At 41.6% G+C, this 12062-nt stretch overlaps 1 pseudogene; it reads left to right on the top strand.

Annotated features, from left to right (window-relative positions):
• Positions 1 to 8864: 8864 nt before the first annotated feature.
• On the top strand, positions 8865 to 10160 carry LOC150024676 (uncharacterized; annotated as a pseudogene).
• Positions 10161 to 12062: the final 1902 nt, after the last annotated feature.

The raw sequence follows: 12062 nt of genomic DNA, 5'->3' as shown, positions 1-12062 counted from the left end.
AGTCTCGCAAAGATTCTTAGTTCTTTGGTGGTTTTGTAAGACTGATTTGAGCGTCGGAGTGCAATCGGCCGCTAGAGGCACCGTTTGGTGTGTTTCGCAGGTTTGCTTGGAGTTCTTGTGGAGTGCTTGGAGTTCTTGCACTTGTCGCGGTTAAGGAGGTGGAAGATAGAGTTTGACGTGGCGAATCCTTTGACGTTCGAATCTCCTGCAAGATCATTTGGCGCCCACCGTGGGGCCCGTGTGAATTTGTGATCCCATCCACACTTTGCTGTTAGATTTCGTTTGTTCTTGAGATTCTTTGCTGAGAAAATGAGAAAGACAAGGCAAGCTTCACCCGCGCCATCAGCTGAAGAAGGAGCTGTGACGATGGCGCAGGTCTTGGAAATGATGCGAACGCTGCAAGACAATGTGGCAGCGTCAAGAGCGGAACAAGAAAGGATGCAAGCGGATTTGTCTGCATCACAGAGCAGAAACGAGGAGTTGGACAGAATGAATTAAGAGTTGCGCAAGGCGCTGCAAGCGCAGAAGGAACGCGCAGCGGAAGAAAGGGTGGTGCCGCCGCCGTCTCCCCCCAGGACTTTCCCCATGCCTTTCTCATAAGAGATTATGAGCGCGGTGGTGCCACCAAACTTGGTGGGGGTGAAAGCCTTTTTTACCGGGGTGGAGGACCCAGAGACGCATCTAACAGCGTTTCACACCCAGATGATGCTCTATGGGGGCTCGGATGCGGTGTATTGCAAGCTGTTCATGAGCACCCTGAGCGGGATTGCTTTGGAGTGGTTCGTAAGTGATGTGATTCCAATAGCCACATAGAACAAGATTCTTGACACTTTGAGGAATCACCTTGAGCTGGAAAATATAGAGGCACTTTCTTAGAAGTTGGATCATGGTTCTAAAATCAAGAACTCACCAATAACAAGTACCAAATCCCAAACTCATTTGGATGAACCAAATATTGTCAAATTGAATCAACAAAGGAGAATGAAAAGAAGAGACCGAACAGAATTGAATTAAAAACAAAAGTACCGAACAGAATTAAGAAGCAAACAGAAAATAGGTGCTGGAAAATTAAAGGAACCGAAACAAAAACAACTCAAAACTCAAGGCTACATGAACAAATTGAAGAAGAAGAAAGGAAGGAGAAGAGAATGCTCATGAAGATGGAGGAATGGTTGGATGATCACGCCACTAGAAGAATGGATGCTCCTAGATGAGTGTGCAAGCCGCCACTTGAGGAAACCATGGTCCTTCAAGATAAGACTAGAGTAGAAGCTCAAAAGCTCTCCAAATGCTCACTCCAATTTTGAGTATAGTTTCTTTAGATAAAATCAAATCTGAATTTTACAAGGAAGGCACCTCTATTTATAGCCTAAGGTGCTGAAAAATGAAAGCTAAACAATTCAAAATTCCCTCCAAAAACCATCTAGAACCGGCGCTAATTGCCAAGCAAGGAAGGTGTGATCCCTTCCTTTACTTTGGCACCCCCTATTCTACTCCTACACCTATCTACTAATACACCCCCCTAAAGCTCCTATTTAAAAACCTAAAAGATGCTATAACAAAAAGAGGTTTCTAAGGTTTCCCTCTAAGCACCTTCAACTAAAGACACTACAAAAAGAGAAAATAAATGTCCTCTAGCTCCCAAGGCTTTGAACATGCTTCTTGTAATCCTTTGAGGTGGACTTTGACCTCCATGGGCGTCCTCCATTTGTGCCTCCACCTCTTCTTGAGCTTGATGAGTGGCCTCCATGTTCTCTTGGGCTTGATCTCCATCAGTAAGCCTACCAGATGGCATCATCACCTCGTTTCAGCAGTTCTCTAAGTTGTTCATGGAGCAGGGCACCCCCAGTGGTGTCGTATGACTTGTTCGACGTGCCACAAAACCAAGGTGAGTCCCTCAGGGATTACCTTAGTCGTTTTGGAGCCCAGGTGGTGAGGCTGTCCAGCAAAGATGAAGATATGCTGGTGCATGCGTTCAAGAAAGGGGTTCTGCCGGGCCCTTTCAGTGAATCTTTGATAAAAAATCATCCCAGTACCTTTGCGGAGATTAGGCGTCCTGCTGTGGCGCACATCGTAGCAGAGACAGAGGTTTATGAGAAGAGGGGAAGCGCGGCACCGACCAAGTCGCGCGGAGGACCGAGCAGGTCTCAGCAGCCGATGAGGGTGCATGAGGCCAAGGAAGGAAAGAAGGCTCAGGGGAAGCCTCACCCTTACGAGCCTAGGAAGGACCAGGGCAGGGGGCGCGCGAGGGAGAGTAACGTGCCCCCCAGGTTTGACTTCGTGGTGGAGTTGGCGGAGCTGATCGCCATTCCAGCCATAGCGGCGCGGTTGCGAGCACCAGAGAAGACTGACAAGGTGCTCGGAAGGAAGAAGAATGTGTGGTGTGAGTTTCACCAGGCTTATGGCCACTCACTCCACTCTTACTTGGCGTTGGGACACCAACTCGCGGAGTTGGTAAAAAGTGGCTTTTTGAGTGATTACTTGCGGGAGGCGCAAGGTGATCGGGCGTCGGGGCCACCAGCAAAAGATCCACAACACGAGGTACCTGTGCACGGAGAGGTGCACACGATCGCGGGGGGCTTCTCTGGAGGGGGGTGTACAACCTCCCAGAGGAAGAGGTACGCTCGTTCGGTGATGACTGTCGACTTGGTGGAAGAAGATCATACCCCCGACGCTGACATTACATTCACGAAGACGGATCTCCGGGACGTTGTGCCTCACGACAACGATCCTATAGTCATCTCCTTTGTCACGGCAGGGAGAAAGGTGCACAGGGTCCTCGTGGACCAGGGAAGCTCGGCGGACGTGATGTTCTGGCCGACATTCAACAAGCTGCAGCTGTCCCTTGATCATCTAAGGCCGTACGCAGGGTGCTTGTATGGCTTCGCAGGGGACCAAGTGAATGCCCCATCTGCCTACAACATACTGTTGGGAAGGCCGACGCTCAACAGGTTGGGAGCTGTACCGTCGACGAGGCACATGAAGTTGAAGTTGCTGTCGATGGAAGGGGTGGTGATCACCATTAAGTCAGACCAGAAGGAGGCTAGGCGCTGCTATGAGAACAGCCTCAAGCAACAAAGGAGTGTGTGCCATGTTACCTCGACGCCGCCGCCGGGTGTAGACGAGAGGCGATCGGAGGTCGCAGGGCTGGTAAGAGGCACACAAGGTGATGTGGAGATGGAGGAAGCGGTGCTGGGGGGCTCAGGGGTGGCCCAAGTAGAAGCTGAGAAAGAGAGCATGATCATGCCCCGCGAGTCAGGGATCGCAAGGGCGGTGATCGCCAGTGAAAAGAGGCCCCCACCCTGCTGAAGGGTGGGTGGAGACGGAGATCCAGGGGAAGAAGTTCAAACTGGGAGGGCCACTCAGCGAGGACACGCGACGACAGATCGCCGGGGTGATTGAGAGGCATCTGGACGCGTTTGCGTGGTCAGCCTCGGACATGCCAGGTATCGACCCAGACTTTCTCTGCCATCGTCTTGCAATGGACCCTCAGGTCCGACCGGTGCGACAAAGAAGGAGAAAGTTTAATGAGGAGAGGAGGCAGGTGATCCACGAAGAGACCCGCAAACTCTTGGCTGCGGGGCACATCAGAGAGATCCAGTACCCAGAGTGGCTGGAAAATGTGGTACTGGTGAAGAAGTCGAACGACAAGTGGAGGATGTGCGTGGATTTCACCGATCTGAACAAGGCATGCCCCAAGGACTCCTATCCCCTACCCAGCATAGATGCCTTGGTGGATAGTGCGTCGGGGTGCAAGCTTATGAGTTTTTTGGATGCATTCTCAGGCTACAACCAGATCAGGATGCATCCGATGGACGAGTGCAAGACCGCGTTCATGACTGAGCGGTCTTGTTACTGCTATAAGGTAATGCCTTCCAGGCTGAAGAATGCGGGAGCCACCTATCAGAGGCTGATGGATAGAGTGCTCTCGCCGATGCTGGGAAGGAATGTGCAAGCTTACGTGGATGACATGGTGGGAACTTCACGAGAGAAGGAACAACATGTCACTGATCTGGAGGAATTGTTTGCGACAATCGCCAAATACAGGTTGAAGCTCAACCCAGAGAAGTGTATTTTCGACGTAGAAGCGGGGAAGTTCTTAGGCTTCCTATTGACAGAGCAGGGAATTGAGGCAAACCCCGAGAAGTGGGCGGCGATCATGGCAATGAAGAGCCCAGCATCGGTGAAGGAGGTGCAGCAGCTCACCGGTCGGTTGGCGGCATTGTCGCTGTCATGTCCGCCGGGGGAGAGAAGGGTCACCCTTACTTCCAGTGTCTCAAACGGAACAACAGGTTCGTTTGGACTAAGGAATGCGAGGAGGCTTTCGTCAAGCTGAAGGATTATCTGGCAAGCCCACCAGTTTGGAAAACCGCCTTTAGGACCAAATTTGGTTTGTTTGAGTGGTTAGTTATGCCATTTGGTTTGACTAATGCACCAAGTACATTCATGCGACTCATGCATCATGTCTTAAGACCATTCATTAACAAGTTTGTTGTAGTTTATTTTGATGACATTCTCATTTATAGCTTGTCTTTGGATGATCATGAGATGCATGTTAGAAAAGTTTTGGAAACCCTTAGGAAGGAACATTTGTATGCTAACTTTGCTAAATGAATGTTTGCGCTTGCTCATATAGAATTTCTTGGGTTTGTTGTAAGTTGTAAAGGGGTGCATGTTGATCAAACAAAGGTTGTAGCAATTCAACATTGGCCAACACCCAACAATGTGAATGAAGTACAAACCTTTCATGGCCTTGCTTCTTTTTATAGAAGTTTTGTGAAAGACTTTAGTACAACTGCCGCACCTCTCAATGCCATAGTAAAAAAGGATGTGGTTTTTAAGTGGGGAGCAGAGCAACAAAAAGCTTTTGAGACTTTGAAAGAAAAATTCACTAAAGCTCCCATCTTAGCCCTTCCTAATTTTGCTTAGACATTTGAGATAGAATGTGATGCCTCTAATTTAGGCATTGGGGCTGCTCTCCTTCAAGAGGGCCACCCCATAGCTTATTTTAGTGAGAAATTGAAAGGAAGTCATCTCAACTATTTCACTTATGATAAAGAATTATATGCACTTGTTAGAACTTTGCACAATTGGCAACATTATCTTTTTCCTAAAGAATTTGTGATACATAGTGATCATGAATCTCTTAAGTATTTTAAAGGCCAAAACAAGGTTAATAAGAGGCATGCTAAGTGGGTGGAATTCATTGAGCAATTTCCTTATGTGATCAAACATAAGCAAGGTAAAATTAATGTTGTTGCGGATGCGCTTTCAAGAAGATATACCTTGTTAAACCTTTTGGATGTTCAATTTCTTGGTTTTGATCACATAAAGGAACTTTATCATGATGACTTTTATTTTTCTCTCATCTATCAAGAGTGTGCTAAAGATGGACACAAAGATTTTTTCTTACAAGATGGATTTCTTTTTAAAGGTAAATGCCTATGTGTTCCACAAGGTTCTATTAGACAATCTCTTGTTAGGGAGGCACATGAGGGTGGATTAATGAGACATTTTGGGGTAGCAAAAACTTTAGATACATTGCATGAGCATTTCTTTTGGCCTCACATGTGAAAATCTGTACATAGCTTTTGTGATAAATGTATAGCATGTAGAAAAACTAAGTCTATAGTGCAACCCCATGGCTTGTATACCCCTCTTCCCATTCCAACTATGCCTTGGGTAGATATTTCAATGGATTTTATCTTAGGTCTTCCCAAGACATCAAAAGGAATGGATTCTATCTTTGTGGCTGTGAATCGATTTTCTAAAATGGCTCATTTTATACCATGCCACAAGGTAGATGATGCTTGTTATATTGCAAATCTCTTCTTTAAGGAAGTTTTTAGATTACATGGGATTCCTAGAAGCATTGTTTCTGATAGAGATTCTGATGGAAGAGGCCCAAGCACCACTACAACTGAAATCCTACCACCATGTCATATTGGGCCAATCACTAGGGCCATGGCTAGAAAGCTTGAAGAGGATTGGAACACTGCTACTGATGGCAGATAGACCTATCTCTACATGCTCAAAGATGCCAAAGTTCCTAGCGTAGAATAGCTTTTAATTTCGTGTTAAAAGTAGCATAAATTATTTCTTTTGTAATTTTGTTGAACATGCAAATTGGTACCTAAAATGCTAACCTAAGTTTAATTAGAGTTCCCTAAACTCATAATTAAACTTAGGACCGACTCACATTAGTCCAAGGAGGAGCGTAAGTTCTAGATCTACTTGCACATGCTAGATTCTATAACTTACTTCCCATGTGCAGAAATTTTAGGCGTCAACTCACTCTTGCATAGCATTTGAATTTCCCTATCATTTTCACCTTGTGTAAACTGGCCTCCTAAGCTATTTAAGGAGTGCCTTGGCTCTTAGTTTTGCAAGATTAATATACTTAGTGAATTGCTGCCAAATTGTGCCAATTTCACTTCTTGCCCAAAAACCTCTTAGGTTAGGCTATTGATCTTCACAAATCCCTTTTTTCCAAGTAGAGTTGGCCTCACCACTCTCAATCCCTACCTCTCATGCACCTTCAAGGTAACCATCACTCTTACGAGGACCTTGCTTCGTCTTCAATCCATGATGCTTCCGCCATTCACCAACAATTTTTACAAACAATGAAGGCATTTCTCCATCATTTGGTATCTAGAGCCATGGTCTTCAAGAGATAAGTGCCTTATTTCATTTTTAATTTTTGTGTTCATTCAAATCCGTGTTGTTTTTCATGAATCCTTGATTGTCTTGCTGTTTTTGAGTTTAATTTTGTGTTAGATGCTGTTTTGGTTTAATCCAATCGGTGCACTCATGTTCAATTTGTTCTTGAGCTTCTATTTTGCAAATTTTGTGTAGGATCCATATAGATTGGTGTTGATGTTCTGTTTTTTGGTTTATTTGAGTGTTTTTTGCAATTTTAATCGGTTCATATTGTGTTGTTTTGAGTCATTTTGATTTTTGAATCCAATTGTGTTTTGTCTAATCATGTTTCTCCTAAAATTATCATCAGATTCATGTAGTGCTGTTTTTTTTGATAAGTTTGGTTTCTTGATTTGATTTGAGTACAATTTTAATCCGAGTTTGTTTGATCCTTTGGTGTATTTTTCTTTTTAGATTTGAGTTCATATTTGTGTGTTAGATCCATAAAAATTCATATACATCAATTCCATTGTGTTCTTGAAGTTTTTTCAAACTGTTTTTAATTCCAGAATTAGGATCACTTTGTTTTCAATTCTGTGCTAGCTGATTTTACTTATCAAATTAAAATCCGTTGAAGAAAAATTATGAAACTCTGGATTTACACAGATTGATGTGTTAGAAAAACAAGAAAAAAAAGAATAAAATTAAAAGACAAAATAGAAAAAAATGATAAATCAAACAAAAAAAGTGTACCTCCTGGCGCCAAAGAGACGGTAATTTGACAATATATTTGAAAAATTTATCACAATTATTTGGTGCATTATTTTGGTGTGATTCCAGCGCCAAAAGTTTGCTAAGATCTTGCATTGTTTGTGGTTCAAATTTCAGATTCAAATTTCAAATAGCCAGCGCAGCATAAATTTTCTAATCACGTTTTTTGTGCCTAAAATTTCCAGTAGTACTGTTTTGGTTTTTTTAATCAATTCTAGTGCCATTCTTTAGGTTCAATTTGTGTGCCATCTTTTTTTGAGTGCCTATTTGATTGCTTGTCAAATTTATTCAACATTCCTTCTAGTTGTGTCATATAAATTATTCCATTTGTTGTTGTTCCCTTCAAAATTTGAATTGTTCTTTGCTTTAATTTGTTGACCTCTAATTGTTGGTGAAAGAATTTCAAATTGGTGCTTGTTAAGTTGGAATTAACCATTGTGGTGAGTCCATCCCTACTTAGTAGGTACTGTTTGAAGATTTTAATTGACTAACCATAAGAGGTTAAGGCAAGGAGCTGCAACAAATAGAAATACAAACACATACACATTGTAGAGCACATCAAGGAAGATCAACGCAAGCCAAAGAGTGCATAGTTTAGGAAATCTGAATTTTATTTTGTGTAATTCAATTTCTTTTGTATTTCCTTTGAGTTGTAATTACATTCAACTTGGATTAATTAGTGGAATAATTACGTATTAGACGGTGAGTGTGTCTTCAATGACTCTAAGTGTCTAGAAGCCTCACTTTAGGACTCGTCTAGTTTAAAGTTTTTTAATTAGTAATCTTTAATTTGTGCTTAGTTAATTGTTTTGCTTTAATTACTTTTTTTGTGTTGTTAATTGCTTTGCATTGTTTTCTTTGCATAAAAATTGTGTTTTTATTCCTACCTGTGATTTACGTCGTTTACTTAGAAAGAGGTTTGTGACAAGTTTTGAGGGATAGGTTTTGGCAAGGAAAGACTTGGTACTTAAGATGTCCTAGTGACCCACCTCTCTTTCCTGGAAAGCTACCTTCACTACTATCCATATCTTTTTTGGGGTAAAGTACTTATAACACAAGTCTTTAACCATGTCTTCTCCATCTCACAATTCTAATGAAAGTGAAGGAACAATTCTTAAAAATATTTTGGAAAAAATTGCCCAAGATGTTCAAGCACTTTTATTTAGACAATTGCATCATGAGGCCCAACTTAAAGAAAGGGATGCTCAATTTGCTTTAATGCAAGATGATTTGAAAATGGTTAAATATGAATACACAAAATCCAAAAAAAGTTCGCATACATCTAGCTCTAGGGGCAATGAATCATATGGGAATAAAGTCCTAGGACCAATGAATATTATCAATCACCCCCTAGGAGAGTTAGAAAAGAAAAGAAAGAAAGCCCTAGAGAGGTTAGGGTAGATCTACCTCATTTCCATGGCAAAGAGAATGTAGAAACCTATCTAGATTGGGAGATGAAAGTAGAACAATTGTTTGCTTGTCACAACGTGAGTGAAGAAAACAAAGTACCCTTAGCCACTCTAAGTTTTCAAGGCAATGCTATGTATTGGTGGACGACCCTTGAGAGAGAGAGGCATCTTCATAAGGATCCTCCCATAGAATATTGGAATGATCTTAGGGGAGCCTTAAGACGCCGCCATATTTCCTCCTACTATAATAGGGAGTTAATGGACAAGCTCCAAAGACTCCAACAAAAGACCATGAGTGTAAAGGAATATAGGCAAAAAATGGAACTATATATGATGAGAGCCTCCATTAGGGAATCTGAATCCAATACCATAGCAAGATTTCTAAGTGGGCTTAATCTTGAGATTAGAGATAGAGTTGAACTCTTACCCTACCAAGACTTAAATGATTTGGTTCAACTATGTATCAAGGTTGAACAACAAAATTTAAGGAAGACTTCTAGTCGTAAGGAAGGTTCATACCCTAACTCCTATCCAAGAAGAGACTTTAAAAGGGAGGAGAGTACACCTAAAGAAAAACCAAAAGAAACTCCCAAAAGTGTAGGTAAAGATATGCTTACTCCACCCATTCGCACTAGGGATGTCAAATGTTTTAAGTGTTTTGGCAGAGGTCATGTACAAACTCAATGCCCAAATCAAAGAACTTTGTTTTTAAGGGGGGTAGATGAGTATAGTAGTTGTGATGATGCACCTAGTGGGAAAGAAGAGGAGGAGAATAATGAGAGAGTATATCCTTATGAGGGGGAATTAATGATGATTAGAAGGACCCTCAACAACCAAATTAGCGTGAATCTAGAAACACAAAGAGAGAACATCTTTCATACAAGATGCAAAGTTTTTGAAAACATATGTTCTCTCATTGTGGATAGTGGTTCTTGCTGCAATTGCTATAACGCTAGGATGGTTGAAAAGCTACATCTACAAGTAGTCCCTCATCCGAAACCTTACAAACTTCAATGGATCAATGAAGACGGGGAACTAACTGTAGACTAGCAAGTGAAAGTCGAGTTTTCTGTGGGTAACTACAAAGATAACGTTTTATGTGATGTAGTACCCATGGAAGCTTGTCACATCTTATTGGGTAGACCTTGGCAATTTGACAAGAAAACCATGCACAATGGTCTAACCAACGAGATTACCTTCACCCATAATGAAAAGAAGTTTATAGTCAATCCTTTACCACATTCACTAGTGGTAAGAGATCAAGTACAATTGAAACAAAAGAGGGATGAAGAGAAAAAAAAAAAAATCAAAATAGAAAAAGAGAGAGCCCTTAGGGAGTAAAAGGCGTGGGAGAAGAGTGTTCCTTCCCACAAGGTCATTCAATAAGACAACACTTATAAAATACCTTTGAAAATATGCTTCTTGTTGAACAACCTCAAAGCCTTATCTTTTGTAAAGGAACACTTACATGCAGTGCCACTAATCTTGAGACTTTGGTTCTACCTCCTCAAGTAGAAGAGCTTTTACAAAAATTTGATGATATATTCTCTAAGGAAGGACCCATAGGACTTCCTCCTTTTAGAGGTATAGAACATCAAATTGATTTAGTTCTGGGGGCTAGTCTACCTAATAGACCAGCCTATAGAACTAATCCTGAGGAAACTAAGGAGATAAAATATCAAGTACAAGATTTGTTGGAGAAGGGTTGGGTTCAAAAGAGCTTAAACCCTTATGATGTACCTGTCTTGTTGGTGCCAAAAAAAGATGGCAAGTGGAGAATGTGCTGTGATTGTAGGGCCATCAACAATATCACCATCAAGCATAGGCATCCAATCTCAGGACTAGACGATATGCTTGATGAATTACATGGGTCCATCATATTTTCCAAAATTGATCTTAAAAGTGGATATCACCAAATTAGAATCAAAGAGGGTGATGAATGGAAAACTGCTTTTAAAACCAAATTTGGACTATATGAGTGGTTGGTGATGCCTTTTGGCCTCACTAATGCACCTAGTACTTTCATAAGGCTCATGAATCATGTCTTGAGAGTTTGCATAGGTAAATATGTAGTAGTTTACTTTGATGATATCTTAGTCTATAGTCAAAGCCGAGACGACCACCTAAGACACCTTAGGGAAGTTCTCTTAGTCTTAGGATTAATAGTTTATTTGCTAATAGTGATAAGTGTACCTTTTGTGTTGATAGTGTTGTGTTTTTAGGTTTTGTAGTTAACAAAAATAGGGTGCATGTTGACCCCGAGAAAATCAAAGCCATCCAAGAATGGCCAACCCCACAAAATGTAGGAGATGTTAAGAGTTTTCATGGCTTGGCTAGTTTCTATAGACGTTTTGTGCCTAACTTCTCAAGTCAAGCTTCACCACTCAATGAGTTAGTGAAGAAAGACACTCCATTTTGTTGGACCGAGAAGCATGAACAAGCCTTCAAGAGGCTAAAAGCTCAACTCACTAATGCACCCATTCTAGCCTTACCAAATTATGCCAAACCTTATGAGCTAGAGTGTGATGCATCGGGAGTTGGCATAGGTGCGATGTTGTTACAAGGAGGGCATCCAATTGCTTACTTTAGTGAAAAACTTCATGGAGCCACCCTTAACTACCCCACCTATGACAAAGAGCTTTATGCACTTGTGAGGGCCTTAAAGACTTGGGAACACTATCTAGTTTCTAAAGAGTTTGTTATACATACTGATCATGAGTCTTTGAAATATTTGAAAGGTCAACATAAGTTGAACAAACGTCATGAAAAATGGATGGAATTTCTTGAACAATTTCTTTATGTCATCAAATACAAGAAGGGTAGTACAAACATAGTAGCTGATGCTCTCTCAAGGAGACATGTGCTCTTTTCAAAACTTGGAGCCCAAATTCTTGGATTTGACAACATAAGAGACCTTTACCAAGAAGACCAATATTTTGCATCTATCTTTGCTAAGTGTGAACGTAGAGCACAAGAATGATTCTATGTATCCGAGGGGTATCTCTTTAAAGAAGGCAAACTTTGTATACCTCAAGGCACACACAGAAAACTTCTTGTAAAGGAATCTCATGAAGGAGGTCTCATGGGCCATTTTGATGTTGATAAAACTCTTGATCTTCTGAAAGGAAAATTCTTTTGGCCACACATGAGACGAGATGTCCAAAGACATTGTTTTAGATGAATTTCATGTTTAAAAGCTAAATCTAAAACAATGCCTCATGGACTTTATACCCCTTTACCGAT

The sequence above is a fragment of the Phaseolus vulgaris genome, chromosome 10, assembly GCF_051622355.1.
Source record: "Phaseolus vulgaris cultivar YP4 chromosome 10, ASM5162235v1, whole genome shotgun sequence".
NCBI classification, from domain to species: Eukaryota; Viridiplantae; Streptophyta; class Magnoliopsida; order Fabales; family Fabaceae; genus Phaseolus; species Phaseolus vulgaris.
The sequence above is the reverse complement of the archived record's forward strand: the minus strand, read 5'-3'. Positions and strand labels throughout refer to the sequence as shown.